Consider the following 23,865-nt stretch of genomic DNA (forward strand, 5'->3'; position numbering starts at 1 on the left):
TAACTGTCAAGCTTTTAATTCATGTACACTGGGAAAGTAGAGCTGTGTTGCCCTCTGGTGGTTACCAGCTGCCATCTCAGGAGTACAGGCACAGTGAAAACAGCATTTATTTATTCATGTTTATTAATTTATTTACCCAGGACAGTGCACATTAATCAATATTAGGGTAAAATATTAGTTTCAAGTTTCACGGCTTTTATGGTTATGTCGTGTGCAGAGCCCTAGAGAGATAATATAAGAGATTATCTCTCTAGGGCTGTGGTCGTGTGCATAGCTACAGTGTAGTTATGACAATGATAATCTGAGGTCACAGGCTCGTCCAACAGTGAAACACAATGAAACAGATAAAATAGTACAAGTAAATAAAATAAAAATATAATAGAAACAGAATATAATATAAACTGTGCAGAGTAGTATACAGTAATTGGAATATTGATATATGAGTTGCAAACAGATGAATATTATGTATGTTCTTTCAAAAGTTCAGGTGTTTAAAATTCAAACTGTTTGGTATATTGTGTATTCTAACGTATTAATGTGTATTATATTCTTGCAGGTCCATGAGAAAGCATGAAAAGCCTGACGATCTCAGAGTAGGGAGGGAAATAATAAATACATTAGCTAAACCCAAACTTAGCTTTCATCAAAGATTCTTAATGAGAGGTTGAAAACCGTCTCTGCTTTCATGGAAACCCCAGAAACGGGTTGTGACGGCTGTTCTTTACTGAATGGTTAGTATAATCCATGTAGGGTCCAATTATTTGTATTGGCCAGTGTTAGGTAAGTGCTGGTTTTGTACCCTACATCTATGTTAAGCTGTTCAACGTTCTACTAACACTATTTTATGTAGTTATAATATAAGATAATACATTGAGAGAGCTGAGACAGGCTATACAAGCGTATCTGTTTGAATGTCCTTAAATTACAGTATTCCAAACAGCAGAACTTCTGTGTATGTGATGTGACTGACAACCTGACATGGTTTAGCCTTTTCCCACACCTACTACTACTGATCAGCCTGCTCTCAGCTTTCTCATTTGTCTGTGTTGTATTGAAGAAGTGTCCTAAATGTAAAATGTCTGACATTTTGTTTTAATGTGTAGATTGTCTTTGAGAACTGCTCACCTGTGGAGATTGCAGTGGCAAAGTGTTCCTGTGTAGCTGGAACAGCACTCTACAACCACAATGTTGCACTGCTGTTCCAGACTGCACACACACCCACACTCAACCTGGCTGCTGTCCCCCCTGTCCTCAGCTGCACTGAAACAGAGCAGCGATGGCACAAGCCAAGAACCATGGTAAGTACAGTATGTGTTCACAACCAATCCACGGTTTAATGAGTATTTCCTTTGTGCCAAGAGCTGATTTAGTATGTTGCATCAACGACCTTTTCAATTAATTTGACAATTATTTTGTGTAATTAATAGGGTGTGAAACCAGGCAGAGTGAGTGACATGGTGTTCACTTCCACTAAGCCAAAGCAGTTTACAGTTGCTGACGGTGTAAGGTAATATCTACCTAAGTAATTGTATGTAGCCTGCTACAACTTTGTGATTGTTGTCTGAGTGTAACATTGTTCTTAAAGTCCTAATTATCATATAAACATGTTCAAAGGAGTACACGTTACAAGGCCGTGCGGGGGGAGCTGCCAGACCCAGATGTCCTCAAAGTCAGCGAGGCATACAAGGACTTCTCAGCAGACATCGCACCACGAAAAACTAATGGCTCACTACTCAACTCAACGACTAACACTCTTTCAGAGGATATGTTGGAAATGCACACATTATATATATATTTCTGGATATTGTACATCTGTTCATCTGTTATATAAACTAGAATTACTTAAATATGCAGACTAATTGAAATGTTTAAATATGTATTTTTCCCCCCGATATAACATCAACCTATGTTTTTTAAAATTGTATTAAATTAATCTGTAAAATGTTATTATATTGTGGATTTATTAAATTATGTATTTTCCTTTGTTATTTATGTGTGCGTTTGTTTTGAGGATATAATTCATTAGTACCTAAACATAGTATGGTATAACTGCTTTTTGTAATGAAATACACAATTGGTTTGGGAGCAAGACATCTTTTAATCGTTGTTGCCCAGGCTTGCCGAAATGAATGGAAATGTATCTCCCGATTATAACATTGTGTAACTTGCTGCTGTTAAATACCGTCAAACTATGTGCAATATATACTTTATATACATATGCCATCTTTAATAACTGTAATATATACCGGGCTGCTAAATCCTAAGAACTGCAGCTACATGATTTGATTTGTAGATTTGATTTGTAATAAAAAAAATAAAATAAAAAGTTACATAATTTTTAAAAATACAGATAAAAAATCTGTATTTTTAAAAATTATGTAACTTTATTTTTTTTATTTTTTAACATATTGTTTATATTATAACTTAGTACTTTTTTAGCATATTGTTTATTATATTATAACTTAGTACTTTTTTAACGCATGTAAGATATTCAACACTAAGTGGCTCTTTCCTGCTGTAACGCTGCAAATGTCTCCTCTGTGGGACTAAAGGTATTCTGATTCTGATAACGGGACGAATTTGTCCAAAGGGGCACACAGCAATGTAGTGCCGACTTTCTTACACGCTGGAAGGCCAATCGCTTTTCTTTACCCCGAAATCCGCTCATTCTTGCTCTCGGTGTGTCATAACAAACTGTCAAGCTGTCAAAACTCTACTCAAACCGGAAGTACTCGGCCTCACACCCAGCCGCCGGAAGTTGATAGACGCCATCTTGTTTACAGAGCCAGCAGCAGCGTGTTATGAAGGCATTACATGGTAAAAAATAAATACAAACACATATATACATATCAAAACTAGAAAGATATATCTATATAGTATACTAATAGCTCGCCCTGATGCTCACTCTCCCTGAAGGTAGATTTTTGTTTGAAACTGTGGGGAATTGGATATCATTCATGTTATCCAAAACACGTAATAGTACATCATTAAAACGCTTTACACTGTATCAAGACTGTCAAGTTGTCAAAGTTAGCCAGTAACTACAGCTTTGTTTGTCACTTATCTTCATAATTGTCTTGAACCTCTTTTGCTCCTTGGGGCTGAGCCTGCCGCTTGTACCAGCCGATGTACATAACTGATGTTAACCTTCGGTAGGTCTTGGAGACATCGAGTGTAAAATAGTGCCTATAATATGATATATCTATACGCCAGGGGTATTCAACTAAAATTCAACGAGGTCCAGTTAGAGAAAATGTCCCCATGCAAAGGTCCGGAACATCAAAATGCCTAACTTGCTTTATGAATTAGTGTGATATATATTGAAGTAGCCGTAGCTTTATCAACGTCTGCATGTAATCAACAACTGACTGCCAATCAAATAAAGAAAGTACAATTCAAAAACAACAATATTTATTGTCAATTAACATTGAACTATACAGATATACAGTAAAAATACTGTGGCTATGTGTAATGTTCCTCTCGGGCTGCATTTACAAATAAAATAGAGAAAATAAATAAAATAGCTTTTGAAAATGTGTGCATCTTAAAAGTGCTTAATTTTAGATAAATAAAATAAAGTGTAGCAGCAGCTTGAGTGTCCCTTTTTCTTTGTTAACCATTTCACTTCATGACTTAACAGTTTCAGCCGATTGTAGAACAATATCAGTCTTTACACATCATAACAATTGAACTATTTTAAAGTTTCTCTTTATTTCCCTCTTATATTGCAGTCCCTCTCTCACTTTTTTAAAATTCAGTGCGAGAATTGAGCTGGAGCTTGTCCTGCCAGGAGTTTGTAAATCTGGGCTGACATGGAGTCAGGGCCGTTCTCATACACATGCAGGAAAAAGAGAGAACTATTCGAAGCAGAAAAAAACAGCGTAATAAACCATCTGACAAAGGCCTGTGCTATAATGCTTCAATTAACTATTCTTTATAATATACTCAGATCAATAGGAGACAGAGATGTTAAGTTATAAATCAAGGGTTTTTATTATTATTTACAGCAGGGGTGGGGACCTTTTTTCCTTTCAATTTGTACAACATCCTCCGAGGGTCGTACAAATTATTGAACTCAACCTTTGCTTAAAAAAACTAAAATCACAGCCCATTCATTTCGCCTTTCTTTCATTCTGTGCAAAGAAAAAGCAATCTCTTAATCCAGATATCTCACCATGACTCACGTATGCATGCATGTGCACGGTGTGGCATGACCACCAAAACAGAAAGATATGGACACAAGATGTGTGCAAATGTATTTAGTATGCTATCCATGTGAACATCATTTAAGTGGGGGGGGGGGGGGGGGGGACCTAACCTCCTCTAGGGGGGTCCGGGGATATTAAATATTGAAGTTAAAAGCATCAATCTGGTGCACTTTGAGAGCAACGTGAAGAGATCTATGGATACATCTTTCAACACCCATATGAAACAGAACTGTAAGCAGATTTTTCTTTTTGGATATTTTACAAATCACTCCCCTTTTGAACTCTATTCTTGTTATTTTTAACAACTTTTTTGTTACTGTCATATAGTATTTTATACCTGTTTTTCATTTAGTCTCATTAATAACTATAATGATCATATCAAGGTGTGCCTTAACCTCACTGAGCTGAGGTTATTTGAGCCTCTCAGGAGAGAGCTCTCTTCCACCTGGTTGTAAAAAAGCTCTTTAAATTCGTTAGCATAGCTAGCTAACCAGATGCTAATAACAACAGATCGCCACTGTGCTTACAACTAAAGACACAGCCACGTAAACACTGTGGCATATACGGCTCCTTATGGGTACTGCAATATGTGAAGGGCTGGAGCGGCGTTCCGGTGCTCTCTGTCAGCACTCCTTTCAGACGAGACATACCCAGAGCCATATAATAGAAGAGTTATGACATCTCCGTTCACTCCAATGGACCACTTTTTTACAGCAATGGCGGATCGTGGAGCCTCTCAATCGTTCCCCGGAAGTTAGCGCCAAGGCTAGCAGAGCTGTGGAGTTGCAGCGTAATAGACCGTTCGTGACGGACTTTTAAAGGTAAGAAGAAGTTTAAAGATGTATATTGCGGATATTATCAGTACATCTGATTCAAATTAACATGTGTATTAAAGGATGTCAGTGGATTATCCCTAAATTAGTAGATTTAGGGAACGTTTACAGATAACAGATCAAGCTAGGATACCGAAGCAAGTTAGCAACAGACGTTGAACAGCCTTTTAATTGTAAATTCCGTTCTCTTAATGTCTATTTGGTCCAACGTTGTTGAATTAGAGAAGAGGGGCTTCTAAACGGGATTGTATGCGGGGGTGGAGGAAGTTAAATATTAGATAAATATAACTTTGGTGCGTGTAAGAGTGAGTGTTTTTAGCAGAGCCATATTGTGTCCTTGTGATTATGTTGATTATTACCTGTGTGTATAATGTTGCAGCTCAGCTGATTTTGGATTGATGGCAAAGGGAGAGGGACTTAAGTGAGAGTGAAAACACAAGGTAAGTTTAATACTACTGTTTTATATAAGTAAGCATACTAAACATGTATTATATCACTGTATTATATAAGTAATCTTGTTAGTAACCTACTGTATGGCAGGTGGAGGGGCAGTGATGTTACAGGTGGAGGAGCAAAACTGCAAGACTGCAAACTCACAAGACAGAGAAATCAAAGTTTGTTCTCCAGAGAAGAGGTTGATTTCACTTCAATTTTTTCACATTTTCTAAAGATGTGGAAATGGCACAAAAAAAAACTTGAGAGCTGTAACCAAGACAACTGTAACAACATGAGTAGACGGCCACCAAGGTTTTTCAAGTCCCTCTCTTACTCCATTTTGCCAACCCAAACTTTCAGGTACATGACGGGACACCTTGCTTGTTTTTGTTGTTTGCACTACTCTGGCAGGTGGAGGGCAGTGATCCCTTCCCTTCTTCCCTCAATCTTTGAGACTAATGTAAGTAGAAGACATGGCACTGTAAATGTTCGAACATTTAAAATATTATACCACTTAAAAATAAGAAATATTACTTTTGTTACTAAGAGTTCATACTTATTATACCTGTGTCACCTTTCACACTATAGCTGTGATCATGAGCTATGGGCTTTGTAGATACAGGTCCCGGGGTGAATCGTGGTGCAGGGGCCCTTCTCTTTTTGACCACAGGGCGATGCACGAAGATGGTGGGTATAGCCTCTGCTCTCAGCCTAGTCTTGCCCTTTTTTGTCTTGACAAACTGGTCTGCATCAAAATGTGCCTGCGGAGTGACTTGAGGTTACTTCACACACAGAACAACTGTGTCTGAATCTTGTCTGCCCACATACATATTCCATAGTGGTTGAATACACAGTATTAGGAAACACTTTATACTTACTGGACATGTTATACTCATTACATACTGTATATAAAATATGACCAAGAATGTGAGACAACTTTATGGAAATTCATATCACATATGTTACTGATGCCATGTGTCATACTTTGTTAAACTCACAATAATAAAGTTCCATAACTTCAGTTGGGAACAAAGACCACACCTTATCTCCCCAAGGCAATTTCCCATCCAATAGGTGTGCTATATAGGTGTGTATAACCCTTTCTCCTGTCTGTTTATCCCTCTTTCAGCACAAGAACCAGAGGGGGATTCAATGGAGCCTGAATACCTGCACTGAGACCCTCACCCTGCACCCTGAGTCTCAACTCTCAGTGTTTTTCAAGCCTTTCCCTGTTTTTTGTATTAAACAAAACATTAAGCTTTCCCAATGGTGTGGTTTTCGTTTTGTGAAAAAGTGCAAATGCAGTGTTTGTATATAAATCACATATTTTTTTGCTGTTTGTCGTGAAATTGCTCCTGCTTCCTCCGCTCTGTGTCAGTGGGGAAGCTGTACATTCATACTCCTTTCTCTGAGCGATTTGAGCATCCCCAGGCAGCACAGCAAACCATGGTGGCGACTAGGAGGCAGCACAGCAAACCAGGACAACACGGAGGAAAAGGCACAGACAAACTGCATGATATGCTACTCAATGTTTATTGAATTCCATGTATTTGCAATGGATGTTCCTAAAACAACACATTTAACATCATCATCATGCTGCTGCTGCTAGTCCTTTGATAGTCACCTGTCGGTCTCCTGTCCTTTCTGAAAGCCATAAAGATGACATTAGTCATTTAGATAACTTGTGTCCTCAATTACCATGGTTACTGAAACTACCATGAATTTAAGAAAATGGTAGACATTAATCTAATCTGAATTTGAAAGCATTACTTTAGATCCCCTCCCTCTAAATATATCAATAAACATTAGAAAGTGATGCTCCTGACTACCATACAGGTTTAAGAAGATAATATTGGTTTTAAAGAATTCAAAGCTATAAATAAACAGCAACAGGCTCTTTAACCAAGGCACTGTTAGCCTAACATGTAAACTAGTTGTTCACACTAATCCTAATATTATCACTTAATATTAGCAAATTCTATTTTATTTTTTAAACATATTGATGTAAATACATACACATATCGATTTGTTGTATAAATATTGCAAATCAAAACCTTTATTCACTAATAATTACCAAAAATCGTAGTTCTATCTCCTGTTATCAATGCATTCACATTGCCCGCCATGAACTTCCGGGGAACGATCCTCTTCTACATGAACCACGTGACGATAACCGTTTTTGGACTTCCGTTGTCATAACTCTTCTATTATATGGCTCTGGACATACCCATACGACATACCACATCCACGTGAAGACACGTTACGCTCGTGTTGTGTTCACGGAACCTGTCCCTGGACAGGAAAAACAGGTACTCACTTGTATAATTATTTTTGCGGTCTAGATTTCTTCTTCTTTTTTGAAGTGAGAAGTTGTCGTCAGTCGGACTGACGGACGGACTCCCCCCACCCCCAAAATGAAAACTCTTCGGTTCTCCACGAATTACACAAGTCACCCAAATCAGCGTTAAAAAAGCGGGAGGCGCCGAAAAATCCCCTATTAATGTACTGATTATAGCTCCGGGTCCGTATAGGTCGGCGTCTGGGTCCGGATCCGGACCGCGGTCCGCCTGTTGCCAACCCTTGCTATACGCTATCTATGCGCTATCTATCGCTCTACCGTAGACCGGAAGTTTACAAGCGCACGCTCAATGAACCGGAAATGGAAATACGTCATCCCGTGCAACTAGCCACTACTTCATCATGAATAAATACAATAATTGAGTAACTAGATATTATGAGGGTAAAACAAGATATTAACATTCTAATAACAGTATTTTAGGGGCTTTTTAAAGTGATGAGTTTTTTTCCAAAATAACATGTTCTTTTCCTCAGATGGAGTTTACAAAACGAGGACACTGCCAAAAAGTCTTACCGGTGGCTATGCAAGATCACCATGAAGACATCAATGTTGCAGCATCAGGGCTCATCCTCAACCCAGAGCTGCCATGGATTGGTGCATCCCCAGATGGTGTCGTGACCTGTGCTTGCCATGAGCCTGGCATTTTAGAAATTAAGTGTCCTTTCAGCGCTAAAGACTGCAGTCTACTTGAATGCACCAAAGACTCGCGGTTCTGCCTGACTGTCCCTGAGGCAGTGGCGAGCCGTCAGGGCCCGTGAGGGCTCTGTGAGGGCCTAAGATATTCTACAAAATAATATTTAAAAACATTAAAAAAAAAAAAAAAAGAATTACATTTTTTTTTTAAATTATATTTTTAATTAGTTTTACCAACATAACTTGATTTAATTGTGTGATGCCCCTGTGGGTGCATCAGTAGATAGGGTGTGGCTGTCCTGTCTTGGCTGCATTGATTGCACTGATTGCAGTAACTCAGGGCACCTGGGTCTGGTGCTCTGCAGCTATTTTAAAGCCTCTCTGCTCCTGTCTGTTCTCTCTCTCTGTTTTTTCTTGCAGGCACCCGGCTCTGATGAGTAGGAACCATGAGTTGACTTGAACAGTGTTGTGCAAATAAACACCTTTACCTACCCGTTGACATGTTGTGTCTCCTTTTTGTTGTGGCCTTTTGAGCCAGGTCGCAACAAATTGTATTTAAAATAACATTTCCAAAGAAATAAATCCTTCGAATCTGCCTATTCAGTTTCTGTTGGAATGTGAAGGGTTAAATGAAAGAAGCTCGTCTCTGCGAGTCTGTGAAGAGAGGAGCTGTTGGATGTCCAGGCGGTCCAGCTATGAATTCACAGAGGGGCTATAGCAGTGGTTCTTAAACTTTTTCTGTCAGGCCCCCCCTTTGGTGAAAAAAAAGTCGGGCCCCCCAACACAAATAGTCAGGCTCAGTGGCGGCGCCAGAGATTTCTTTTGGGGGTGCTGTGGGGTAGCTTGACGTTTCATAGAGGGTGCTCAAACATTTAGGGTTTCCCATTAATGTACCGGGCGCTACAGTGGAACTTTCTACTGCAATACTCCCCACGCAAATACACAGTGTACCCGCGACTGTTAAAATGAAGGCTCGATAATCAGCTCACGGCATATAGGTGTAAGCAGGGGTAAAGTGCTATTTTTATAAGTGGGGAGTGGACCTAACCTAGGGGGGTCCGGGGGCAAGCTCCCCCGGGAAGATTTATTTTTAAATATTGAAGTTAAAAGCATCGATCTGGTGCACTTTGAGAGCAAAATGAAGAGATCTATGGATACATCTCTCAACACCCATTTGAAACAAGAACTGTAAACAGATTTACTTTTTCTTTATGGATATTTTACAAATCACCCTTTTAAACGTTTTTCTCCATATGGATCCTGACGGCAGCGAGTCGCCTTGTGGATTCAAGTTCCAGTGGATGCAGCCAGGGCCGTATCCAGGATTTCCTAAATACCGAGGTCCAAACATGCTAGGGGGGTTTGGGGGATACCCCCCGAGATTTTTGGGATTTTCATGATCTAGTTATGGTGCTTTTTAAGTCCTATGGGGGGTCACAAATTGGATAATATATCGATTTCAAACCATGTCAGTGGGCTGCAGAGTTGGGTGTAACGCGTTACAAAGTAACGCGTTACACCCAACTCGCGTTGTGCCCTGGCCAGTTACTGTAACGCGTTACAAAGTAACGCGTTACTAAGTAACGCGTTACAGTAACGTAACTACTTTTTTCGGGTAAAACGTAGTGTAACGCGTTACTACGAAACATTTGGTAACGTAACGTAGTTTCTTCTTCAATTCTCCGCAACGTTACTTTTACGAGTGACAGTGACACTGCCTACTCAGCTGCGTGCTTACGCATTAGGCACGAGCTCTCATTCCACACTGTACGTGCTACGTGACGTGCTGGTGGTGGCATGAAGACTGAAGAGCAGTGATGGCAACGGCAAGTGAGAAGCAGGCGCAGCCAACGCTAACATTCGAGGGATGGAGGTATTCCCATTACTTCGAACTTGTTGACAATAAGGGGAAAAATGTGAGTGTAAGGTGCACGTTGTGCCCTGGCCAGAAACTTTTGTCCACTGCCGTTAATTCAACTGCCAACCTCATCAAGCATTTGAGAGGAAAACATGCTAGCATGAAGCTAGTAGCTCAAGATCCCCGGAGAAATGAAGATATTTCGAGTCCAAGCCCAAAGCAGCTAAAACTTCAGTTTCTCCTATCTAAACAAGAGTTGGACAAACTTGTAGCTTCGTTCATCGTCGAAGAAATGTTGCCCATCAATACTGTTGAATCTCCCACTTTCAGAAAGATACTTAGCAAGATACCGATAACAGGAGACAGGCGCCCATGGTCAGATCGTAAAACGTTCACTGGCTATCTGGATGAATGCTATCTAAAAATGGAGAGTGAATTAAAGAAAACGTTCGAGAGTTTGCCGTATCTGTCAACCACTGCGGATATATGGAGTAGTCATAACAGAAGCTTTTTGGGAATCACTGTGCACTGGATCAATCCATGCAACTTTAAACGTGAGAAAGCTGCCATCGCATGCAAAAGAATAAAGGGCAGGCATACATATGATGTTATAGGCTTTGAAATGGAACAGATTCACTCAGCATTTGGCCTTTCACATAGGATCACCGCCACCGTTACAGACAACGGGTCTAATTTTGTTAAAGCTTTCAAGATGTATGCACCGCCTGAGCCTAACGAGGAGGAGGATAATGACGAGCAAGGTGTCGTTTTCACAGATGTGGAAGAGTTGCTTGGGGCCACAGAAGGACAGTTTTCTCTTCCCCCGCATTTCAGATGTGCTTCGCATACACTCAATTTGATCTCGTGCAATGACATCGACAAATGGCTGTCCTCCAACAGTGACTCAAAATGTGTGTACAGGAGTGCAACGGCAAAGTGCGCTGCTCTTTGGACAAAGGCGAGCCGCTCTACCTTGGCCTCTGAGATTGTCGATGAAATCTGTGGAAAAAAAATGATTGTGCCTACATCAACAAGGTGGAATTCCTTCCACGATGCCCTGTCCCGCATCAGTGACATCCCGGCCCAAGATTTGAATACGCTTTGTACTAGACTGGACATCAGAGCCCCGACAGAGCGCGAACATCTATTCCTAAAGGAATACTGCAGTGTTTTGAAACCCCTGACGGTAGCACTGGATATATTGCAAGGGGAAGACAACTGCTACTATGGGACTCTTCTACCAACCCTGGAGACCCTGATGTCCAGGACAATGGCACTCCAAAATGGACTGTCGAGGATGACAGCAAACCTACCGGGTGTAATTGTACAGGTAAGCCGATTCTTAAAGTTAGTAGCCTAGGCATATACATCATATATAGCCTACGATGTCTATGATATAAATGTATATGCCTATCCATTAACGGACATTTCTTAATAAATATTCTTAAGATAAATGCATTATGCCTCCCCTGATGGAGCTCTAGTGAGTCGTGTGTCTGAAAACTAGGCTTATTTGTTCTATATAATTTTGTCCTAGGCTATCAGGACGCGATTCGCACCAGTGTTGGAGAGCAGTGAAGCTTTATTGGTTGCCTTGACGTTGCCGAAATTTAAAGTTCGATGGATTGTGGGAGCGGAGCGGAGAGAAGCGGCGCGTGCGCTGCTCATCGCGGAGTGTCGCACTCTACCCCGTGATGAAGAGCCGGCTAACAATAAAAACCGAGAAGCCGCCGCACACAGCAGCGCCAATGAGAATGACTTTTTTTCTTTTGATGAGGAAGAGGAAGACGCAATGTCCATTAGCGCAGACTCGGAGGTATTTGAGTACATGAGATCAGGCTCAGAGTTAGAAGTCCTCAACCGTTTCCCCCGAGTGAAAACTGTGTGTATGAAATACAACACTGCCACACCATCCAGTGCACCGGTGGAGAGGCTGTTCAGCCTGGGAGGTATTGTGCTTTCCCCCAGAAGAAACAGACTCTCAGATAAACGTTTTGAAAGACTGCTCCTGATGAGGTATAATCGCACATTTTGTACTGATGTGGAATAGGTTGCCTGCCACCCATGCTATAGACATAGCTCAAGCCTATGCCTAATATCCTCTTTTTTTTATCTGCCATCATACTGTGAAGAAGGGTGAGCATATGCAGTGAACATAGCCTTTTAATTCTGAGGCCAGTCCTGCTTTAAGTTGTTCTTGATTTTATTTTGGCTAAAATGTCTTTGCTTCCAAGCTGTATTATGCCATTTTATTTTATTTACACAAGCCATCGATATCAAGACATTTTGAAGTTATTCTTTTTCTGTTGGATTTACATGAGGCATGTTTTATTTTGAGACACATGAGCCATTTTGAGGTTATCATGTTGTTCCTAAGGAGCCTATTGATATGATTTGCACTAGCTTTGCACCTATTTTGGGGCTAGCCTGTTTAATGATTATGATTTTATATTGATATTTGATATTGATAGCCCAATGTTTTGTTAAGTGCTCTGTGGCATTTTTTTATAATAAAGAGCACAAAAGAAATATCTGTTATGTCCTCCATATATGTAGAACTTTATGTAAGCCTACACATTTAGGAACAAAGATGGAGTTCTGCCCAAAGTCGAGCAACATAAAAGTAACGTAAAAGTAACGAGTAACGTACAAAGTTACTTTCCTTGCAGGGTAACTAAGTAAAGTAAGGGGTTACTTTTTTAAATAAGTAACGAGTAACGAGCAAACACTACTTTTTAAAAGTAACTTCCCCAACACTGGTGGGCTGACAATGTCAGCATCAATTATTTTGAAAGTGTAATACATAATAAGAATCAGTTGATTGTTACTATTAATGATCTGGACATGCAGAAGAGGCTAAAATGATCACAAAACATTGTCAACATCAGTGGCAAGCCGTGACTTTTATACCTAGGCCCTCTGACCCCCACCCTCGAGTTATTACGTCACAGCGTATACTTCAGCGGAATATCAAAACAACGGCCCGGGGTGCAAAACGCATCAATGAAAGCGACCCTCTACCACACAAAACAACACCTGTAAATAACCCTATTTGTGTTCTTTGAAATTGAAAAGGATATTGCATTGTGTTTGTTACTTTCGTTGCAGTTGTATGTCTTAAGTGTAATTTGGCATGCTTTTATTTTGAAGGCGAGTTAACGCTGTTGACAGGAAGTTGTTGTTGCTATGGAAACAAGAAACGTTTCACAGCGGGCGGAACTTGTCATAAAGTCCGTGACAATAACACCCACCCATTCAGAGGGAAGATATGATTGGTCAATTGTACTGTCATTTGACATTACTCTCTCGTTCAGTTACTATAGCGGGGCCCTCTGTGAATTCATAGCTGGACCGCCTGGACGTCCAACAGCTCCTCTCTTCACAGTAACTTGCAGAGACGAGCTTCTTTCATTTAACTCTTCACATTCCAACATAAACTGAATAGGCAGATTTATTAGGATTTATTTCTTTGGAAATGTTATTTTAATTACAATTAAATCAAGTTATTTTGGTAAAACTAATGAAAAATATAACTAAAAATATATATAATTTGTTTTAATGTTTTTAAATATTATTTTGTAGAATATCTTAGGCCCTCACAGAGGGCCCTGACGGCTCGCCACTGGTCAACATTCATTTTCCATGTCTCTCTCCTTTCCATAACCTACAGCCTCTCTTCCACCTTCTTGAGTCTCTCTGTCTTCTTCCTGTTCATTACTCTCTCTGTCCTCTACGCTTTCTCTTTGTTCAATCTCTCCCTCGTTGTTCACTTGTTGCTCCTCTTCACTTGTCGCTCCTGCCAGTGAATTAAAAGCAATTCAGCAATTTAGTTCATTTCACTTGTTTGTTTGCATTCTTTTTTTATTTAAATCTGTTTTGTTTGATTCTCAAAAGAGAACAAAGATGTAAGCAAATTGTGTTTTATACAATTGTATGTTATGACATCATAACTGCAATAGATGTATGTTTTAAAATTATGCCTATTGTAAATGAAGACTATTGTTATAGATAAATAGATAGATATGGGGTTGTTAAGCCTACATTATTTTGTGTGACTATACCTGCAGTTCCTCCCTGACTTCCATCACTTTCTCTCTCTCTCTCTCTCTGCCTGTCCTGTCTCTTCCTTACCAAAGCTGAGCTTTGACTGACGTAGTCTTCTCATTATATCTGAGTCAGTGTAAAAAGAAAACAATACAATGTTATATCTTCAATGTTTTACTCAAATTGAAATAAAAGAAAAGCATTACAACGTTTGTTAAAAGGTAATCCTTCTGACATTGGATGAATGTAATTAACTGTAGCTCTCTAGCTAGTTTATTCACGCAGTTTAAACCAAAGTATAGCCTATAGCTGCAATATAAGTTAGTGTGCATGTTGTCGGACGTCCACTGACTAACGTAGAGCGTTCACACAGGATCTGCTGGTCATATGATGTCCTGTGATGAGCAGAAACACAAGCAGCCCGCTGGACTCAGATCTCTAGATCACTCCTCCGCTGCTCCGATTGAAGTCCGGGCTGCGGTGGTTTGTTGATGGTTGATACATGTCGTCTTCTTCTGTTTGCTTTAATCGAGGCTCCGTAGTTATGCAGCGCCCCCATCGTCAGTAAATGGAAGTATTACAAAGAACCCCGTTTAGTGCAATTATTTCACAAGTTTTGTTATATACACAGCTCGGAAAATATTACCGAGGTCCGGACCTCGGTGACCTCAATGGTGGATACGGCCATGGATGCAGCTGCTGCTTGCCTTTGGTGAATGCTGGTATTTTCAACTGTGCATTATACAGTCCCACCGTGTCTTTCACATTGAAGCCTCTATCAGCAAGAACAACATCTCCTGGTGATCATTTCTCAAGATATGAGCAGTTTTCTGTAATGTACTTGTCGCTTGTGCGTCCCCCCCAGCCCTTTGACACAAAGGATGTAACACCCTGTGGTGTTATAGAAATGAGATATTTTACAGTGTTGTGGTGTAGGAGTATGTTTGAGCATGTGCCCTTACATTCTTTGGCTTCTCTACAAACATTTCAAAACAGTCAATGATAGAAGTGCAGTTGCTAAAATTATCCCCGAAACACATGGGCAGACTAACCTGCATTTGATCTTTTGAGGGCCAAAATATAAGTGGTGACAGTCTGACATACATGACATCTAAAGTATTGTTGAACATTCTGACAACACTGCTCTATATGAAAAAGATAAACAAAAAAATATAAGTTAAGCCTCATTCTCATCAGTGTTAATAAAAAGCTATGAAAGGGAGTCAGTCTTGGACCGGCTTTCACAAACCCAGACAGGAAGCCAAAAACAACCGTCATTTTAGCATAGCTTGGTAGGCTTGTTAGTTCCTGTACCATCTCATCATTTCCTTTGAAGGCTTCTTCATTGAAAGACAGCACATTAACTTTGTCCTTAAGGCAATTAACCTCAGCTCTTAATAGTGCACACTCGTTTGTCAATGCCTTGACTGTAGCTTGGCAGGCTGCATTTGAACATGGTTCCACAATACCTGAGCTAAGAATGGCTTGAGAGTAACTGTGGTCATCTTTCACACATTCTACCTGTTCAACTAAGGTGATGTCAAGCCCAGAGGCATCACTGGTGCTGGAAGGTGCCACAGTCTCATGGTCACTATCAGGAACCAAAGTCTCAGTCCGTTTCCTTTTCATCTGCTGAGTATGCTCAAATCTGCTGGTGGCATAGATGCTTCTCTGTCGCTGTCCAGCTGACGTGTGCCCAAACAGCCTGGGGATGTAGTCAGGACTCATGGGGTTGTCATTTTTTCTTCCTAAGCAGACAGAGGCAAACATGGTAGAATATTAATGTGTGTATAAGGCCTCCTAATAAGATAATGACAAGTATTACGATCCTTAACTTAAGTAAAAGTAGCAATAATACATGTAATATAAATACATTACATTACATTACATGTTACTTGTTAGACGCTTTTATCCAAAGCGACTTACATACTCAATACTGTGGACAATCCCCACAGGAGCACTTTGGGGTGAAGTGTCTCAGGGACACAACGACATGCTGACTGCAGTGGGGTTTGAACCTGTGAAATACACAAGTAATTTAAGGCATGCATTCAATAATATTGAGAACGGCAATTTCTTTCTCAGTTTTCTCCCAGAAATGTGTCTTTTATTCAAATGCAGTCGGTTTCAAGCGTAAAGGAACACAGAGCAAAACTAATGCAGTCCTTTCAAAACTGGGAATATTTTACTCGTGCTATGTTACCATTACACTGCTAACGGTAATTATTATTCGGCAACTGAATTATCTATGTTGAAGTATTTAGAAAACTTATTTCTGACAAAAGAATCTAAAAGATAACAATAAGTGAAGAGCTTACCGGAAACAAAGTGTTGACTACACAATCTGGAGTTAGATGTCGGCTGCCAGTGGTCCCTTCTGATGGCAGCCAGCCATTTATTAGGACGGCCTAAGTCTTTGGGGATCGATACAAACTATAGTCCAGGGTTCCTCTGGCGACTATTGTCACAGCCCACAGCACAACAAATCCCAGGCATATCCACACACTTTATTATTCACGATGTGTCTTTCTCTGTTGCTTCCTCCGTGTTCTCTGTTGTTGTAATGACTTGCTGTGACCGGACACCAAAATGGCGGCGCTAGAATACAGTGACGTCACGTGGTTCCTAAGAGTAAAATGGGAGTGCAACTTCCATTCACAGTACCTGCCCAGGCTATAACAAATAAAGGTCTTAAAATGATGAATGCAGAACTTCATCAAGCACTACAACAGGTCCAAAATGCTGCAGCCAGATTGCTTACTCGGTCCAAAAAAACATGCCACATCACTCCGATCCTTTCTGCCCTGCACTGGCTCCCTGTCCATCTCAGAACCCAATTTAAGGTATCGGTTTACTATGTGTATCCACTGCTCATCGGTGTACGTTGGCACCACCATCTCCCACCAGGCCGAGGTTCTATTGTACACCCAGAGAGAGCGTGGGATACGACGCGCACCGTAGTATTCGCATATCTGGAACACATACAAAGGCACAAATTAACTCCACATGGGTCATTCCAGAATTGGAGGACAATTTAGACACCAACATTTTTGAAAAATGAACCTTTAATTTGATAAAAAATGTATTTAGGAAAAACAGATAATAAACCATCAAAAAAAGTGATTTGCCCAGCTAGGCATCAAATGTATATTTTCCAATGAAGAATTACCCCTGTTACTCTAAAAATCAATGCTAATTTGAGCTTTAACCTCAGGAATTATTGCTAGATGTAGCACGTAATGCTATTTTCAAGGCAAGGACAAACTTGGATATCTAATGCAAGAAAGATAACTTTGAAATTAATATGCTTTATTCTGATAATATCAGTAACAGGGTTGAGTGGGTCAGAGTGCCAGACTCTTTTAAGACTGAGAAGATTGTAAACCAACCTGATCTCACCAGAATGCGTGACTCCACCACGACTCCTTAACACCACATTGCGTGGTGGAGTCACGCATTCCGTTACATTTACGTGTCGGCACCACGCAAAAAAAAACAATGTAAAGTGAATGAGGCTCTTTTGTCGTGGTGCACACACGCATTTCTACAACGTCCCGCAGTGAGCTTTTATTCTATAAAACGTTTTTAAAATCTACTTTATAGCTTGTAGTAACTCACGGGAGGCTTCTTTTATTTTATTTGTATTCATAATCATTTTTATTTTTCGTCAGAATGTAAAAATTACATTAGTTACGAATTTTTGTTCTCAAAAAACAGTGCATTGTGTGTAATGCAACTGTGATTTTTATTAAATTAGTTCGTTTTTAAGGAAGGCCAGAGCTTCAGCTGTGTCAAATAGATTGTTCCCTTTAGTTAACGTTATTTAAAAGATAATGATCATGTCCCCTTTATTGTATTACGAGCGTCCATTCCCATTGGATAACGGAGAATTTTACACCCGGAAGTAAGTATCTCCTTACTGTCGATTGATTTTACAGTGATATCTGAACTACTCATCAACTCAAAAACACCAAATTATCCTTGTTAATTACACAACATTGATTGGTTTAAATTGTGTACAATGCTTTTGTATTTGTCCCCTTCGATTCGGAGAAACGAATATTTTTTCGGAGTTTTTGAATGGCAGAAGACACTACACTACCCAGAATCCTCAGCTATCGTTTGGGACTACACCATGTGCTTAGCTTGACAAACCCCGTGATCAGTCCTCAAGCTCTGTGATTGGATGTTGGAGTGGCAGTGCGCGAAGTTTACACGGAGTGTCAAAAAGCACCTTGAAATGGAATGAAACCCATTGACGGCACACTATTCAAAACAGGAATCGAACGTGTCCTATCCCCCCCCCCCCCCCCCCCTTAGGTCGCAGGCTCCTCCAACAGTGCAACACAATACAACAGATACACAGAAAAAATAGTGAAATAGTGCAATAAGAGTCTATATACAAGATTGATTGGAATCTTTTTTAATTTGTATTTAACCTTTATTTAACCAGATAAAAGCATTGAGATACAATCTAATTTTCAATGCTGACCTGGCCAAGAAGGCAGCAACGTTACACATAACACATAACACACACATATAAAAGAGAACATAACTAAGAAAACAAAAGACAAAAAAGCAGTCACTATATTGTGAATATGATATATTAGATCAATAATTTCTAAGTAGCAGCCAGATGAATGTTATGGATGTTGTTTCTAAGTTCAGGTGTTTAATAGTCTTCTGGCCTGTGGGATGAAGCTGTCCCTGAGTCTGGAGGTTTTAGTCCGGATGCTGCGGTACCGCCTGCCAGACGGCAGTAGACATGAACAGTTTGTGGCTGGGGTGATGGGGGTCTTTTATCATCCTGAGGGCTTTCTTTAAGGTTAATGTGGTGTTTTTACTCCACTACATTTATTTTAGTTACTTTACAGATTTGGATTAATGATGTGAAATATAAACAACCCTTAAATCAGACTTTAGTTACACCTGAGTAAAATTCAGTGAAGGTGATTGTCAAGTGCCAACAATCAGGAGAGATATTTGATAGTTGGTGCTTGAGAAGACTAAACATTTATCTGCAGATCCGTATGAAGCATATGCATTACTCGTTATTCTCTAATCGTTCATTAAAGACTATATAATTGATATTTTGCACATCCCTTTCAAGATTTCAAGATTTTCAAAGGTTTATTGACATATCATATACACAACTACGGTGTAGTTATGCAATGAATGAAAAACTTGGGTCACAGGTTCCTCAACAGTGCATTAAGACATCTATCAATATGTGTGTACCTCTACCATTAAACTGTCATATTCTGTACATTTATTATTATATCTAACATCTTATAAGAGTATAATAAATATGTATAATATCGGTTAAAATAAGTGCTTCAACATAGTTAACATTGCAGGAAAGTTGATTGTCAAGTTCCAAAACAAACCATGCAATATATTAGACGTTAAGTACTTTGTCAGGCTTAATATGTATCTGTAGATAGATACCCCCAAAGCTTTTTTCTTATTTAAAAGAAGACCTTAGCCTAAAGTATTCTTTAATGTTTAAATAAAGCCTTATTAGTTTGTCTGTTTTGCACATCCTCCTATCAGGCACTAAACTGTTTTATTGTAGATATTATTTACAGTATCTTCTTGATATTTTCTATTCTATATTTATATCATTGACCTTCTACTTTCCCACTATTTTGTATGTACTCTTAATATTTAAATGTTTTCATCAAATATAACACATTCAAAAGTGCTTTACAAAAATGAAAGACATTAAGAAAAAGGCATTTTTAAACAGTCATTAAAAGCAACATAATCTACCTGCATTGCAATTACTCCAAACGTGTAATAACGTGCTTTAACCAGTAGGAGGTGCGGGTTAAAAAAACTGTCAAGTTTAAAGTGTTAACAAAATAAAATATACTGCTGTTTCTGGTTTAGTTTACGACGGATACATTTTGTTATTGTTTTGATATTTGTAACACAAAAGCGATGGAAAAACCCCACAGCAACACAGAAAATATGGTCTTAACATGACCCAGCGGTCTAGTAGTTAATAAAAAACAATAATATCAAAACAGATTATTACTAATAACTTTATTGTGAAATTAAAACAGAACGGTAAAAGAATAGTTTCCGGTCTATTCTGATGCCCGATCTCTATAGTGTAGATAAATAAAGAACTACGATAGATGTGTAATATTTAATGCAGCCAAACCATTTATTACAATGCATTCATGTGATGACTTTCAAAGAGTAAAGAAAGCACTGCTGAATAAAGTATGATTTTATCTTTTAGGAAACGTTTTTTTTCATATGGAATGCAGTTGGAGGTCAACCAATCACAGAGCTTGAGGACTGATCAAGGGGTTTGTCAAGCTAAGCACATGGTGTAGTCCCAAACGATAGCTGAGGAATCTGGGTAGTGTAGTGTCTTCTGCCATTCAAAAACTCCGAAAAAATATTCATTTCTCCGAATCGAAGGGGAAAAATACAAAAGCATTGTACACAATTTAAACCAATCAATGTTGTGTAATTAACAAGGATAATCTGGTGTTTTTTAGTCGATGAGTAGTGCAGATATCACTGTAAAATCAATCGACAGTAAGGAGAATACTTACTTCCGGGTGTAAAATTCTCCGTTATCCAATGGGAATGGACGCTCGTAATACAATAAAGGGGACATGATCATTATCTTTTAAATAACGTTAACTAAAGGGAACAATCTATGGACACAGCTGAAGCTCTGGCCTTCCTTAAAAACTAACTAATTTAATAAAAATCACAGTTGTATTACACACAATGCACTGTTTTTTGAGAACAAAAATTCGTAACTAATGTAATTTTTACATTCTGACGAAAAATAAAAATGATTATGAATACAAATAAAATAAAAGAAGCCTCCCGTGAGTTACTACAAGCTATAAAGTAGATTTAAAAAACGTTTTATAGAATAAAAGCTCACTGCGGGACGTTGTAGAAATGCGTGTGTGCACCACGACAAAAGAGCCTCATTCACTTTACATTGGGTTTTTTTGCGTGGTGCCGACACGTAAATGTAGCAGAATGCGTGACTCCACCACGCAATGCGGTGTTAAGGAGTCGTGGTGGAGTCACGCATTCTGGTGAGATCAGGTTGTTGTAAACGCATGTTGAGGGACACACCTTCTGTGCAAAATTACTGTTATTTAAAATGTGTTTATGATTTAACAAATTGATTTTACCATTACGAGACATATATCAATAGAATAATACCAACAAAAGTACATAAAATCCCTATTTCAAATGTTATATTTGACTTGCAAGTTGGTCACCAAGATCTTTGGATATGGGGGACATGAAATGTCCTCCAATTCTGGAATGACCCACATAACTCCACAAATCTTACATTAGATAGTATTATGATTTACTGATAATTTACCATTGCTGTTCTTATGGCGTAATAACGCTCATCATCCTCAGCCGCCCTACGGTCAAACAAGGCCAGAGAGCGTGCATTCCGTCGTCCAATCCTTTTGATATCGCTTCTTAACCGTCTTCGCTTCCGAAGCAGCGTTGCTATTTCATTTGAGGTGGTGTAGATCTGCTTTTGTGGCTTAAATAACTCGGTTACAACGCTGTATAACACGAGCACAAAAACTACAACATCAGTCAACTCCATCATGTCTGAGGTCGGAAAGTTTGTGTTGTTGTTCTTATCTTGGTTCTTCTTCTCTCGGTTTTTGGCGGATTGCAACTTTAAAGTGCATACCGCCACCTACTGTATACGCCGTGAAGTGGTTTGCGGCCTGCCAGTAAACCCAAAGCAGAAGAAGAACAAGTGACGTCAGCGGCTTCATTTGCCTAATCCTCCCCCAGGGACTTATTCCAGTGTGAACGCAATCTGTACTTAGTTCATGAGAACTAAATAGTTCACATGAACTAAGTTCACATGAACCTTTGTGGGAAAAGTACCGCAGTGTGAAAGCGCCTATAGAGAGCTGTCCATGGCCAAGCCCCAGCCTACATCAACGACCTTATCCACCCTCACAGGTCAACCCGGGCCCTGAGGTCCTCCGAGCAAGGCCTCTTAAGGGTGCCCCGAACGAGGTTAAAAACTAAGGGGGACCGTGCCTTTGAGGCGGTGGTTCAAGGCTTTGGAATGAACTCCCCCAGAAACTAAGAGCCTCTGTCTCAGTGGAGATTTTTAAGGGGCAGCTAAAGACTCACCTTTTCCGACAGGCCTTTGGGGCGTCGGAGGAGGAGCTGAGTTTGTAGCTGTTTTTCATTGGTGTTTTATTCTATGTTTTACATGCTGTGTTTTATGCCTTATTCTACATTTTAGAGTGTATTGTGTTGTATGTAAAGCACTTTGTACATTCGTGTTGCTATATAAATATATAAATAAAGTATTACTTACTTATTACTTACTACAGTGAAATACAATACCTAAAGCCAGTTGAGTAGCACTTGAAATGTTTTTGCTCTATGAAACCTGATGTACTTATATGATTCTGTTTTCTTCAAGTTTGTATTTCGTTGGTCGAACGCACTTATTGTAAGTCGCTTTGAATAAAAGCGTCACCTAAATGCAATGTAATGTAATGTAATATAACACAATAAGACAAGATATTATTCCAGTAGTGCCTGAGTAAATGTATTTACTCAACATCCTTTAAGCAGTCTCTTAAGTGTCTTCGAATCAGTGATCTTCATGTTTTGCACATTTAATTCATGAGCATGACATGCCGTTCCGTTAGGCTCATATGTTATAAGTCAATGAAGATAACATTTTTGCAGTTGGAGGTCATTTTTGCAGTTGGAGGTCAACCAATCACAGAGCTTGAGGCAAAGCGGAACAATAGCTAAGGATTCTGGGTAGTGTAGTGTCTTCGGCCATCCTAAACTGAACAAATATTTGTTTCTCCGAATCGAAGGGGAAAATTACAAAAGCATTGTACACAATTTAAACCAATCAATGTTGTGTAACTAATTTAATAAAAAGCACAGTTGTATTACACACAATGCACTGTTTTTTGAGAACAAAAATTTGTAACTAATGCACCATAATACATTCTGACGAAAAATACAAATTATTATGAATAAAAATAAAAATAAAAGAAGCCTCCCGTGAGTTACTACAAGCTATAAAGTAGATTTGAAAAACGTTTTATAGAATAAAAGCTCACTGCTGGACATTGTAGAAATGCGTGTGTGCACCACGACAAAGGAGCCTCATTCACTTTACATTGGGGTTGTTTGCGTGGTGCAGACACGTAAATGTAGCAAAGTTCGTGACTCCACCACGCACTGGGTGTTAAGGAGTCGTGGTGGAGTCACGCATTCTGGTGAGACCAGGTTGGATAAAGTAATCGGCAAAATCCAATAGCATATCTGCTAGATCAGTGCTTCTCAAACCTTTCTCAGCCAAGTACCCCCTGACCGACCCCGAACATTTTTGATAGAAAAAGCCGGTATACATAATTACAATATAGTGATGTTCCATCAGTGTGTGATGTATTAACTCCTTCATGCATGAATTACAACAAACTAAGGATATTTTCA

The 23,865-nt window shown here is 39.4% G+C and overlaps 1 long non-coding RNA gene across 2 annotated transcripts; it reads right to left on the reverse strand.

Annotated features, from left to right (window-relative positions):
* Window positions 1-14,919: 14,919 nt before the first annotated feature.
* On the reverse strand, window positions 14,920-22,012 carry LOC117554141. Of its 2 annotated transcripts, none has more exons than XR_004570228.1 (4): window positions 21,743-22,012; window positions 16,689-17,342; window positions 16,301-16,388; window positions 14,920-16,118 (listed from the first exon to the last, which is right to left on the reverse strand). It is a non-coding gene; the product is annotated as an uncharacterized LOC117554141 (long non-coding RNA). The 2 variants fall into 2 exon arrangements; XR_004570229.1 differs by having other exon boundaries at window positions 16,297-16,388.
* Window positions 22,013-23,865: the final 1,853 nt, after the last annotated feature.

Source organism: Gymnodraco acuticeps, unplaced genomic scaffold (assembly GCF_902827175.1).
Source record: "Gymnodraco acuticeps unplaced genomic scaffold, fGymAcu1.1, whole genome shotgun sequence".
In the NCBI taxonomy this organism is placed as follows: domain Eukaryota; kingdom Metazoa; phylum Chordata; class Actinopteri; order Perciformes; family Bathydraconidae; genus Gymnodraco; species Gymnodraco acuticeps.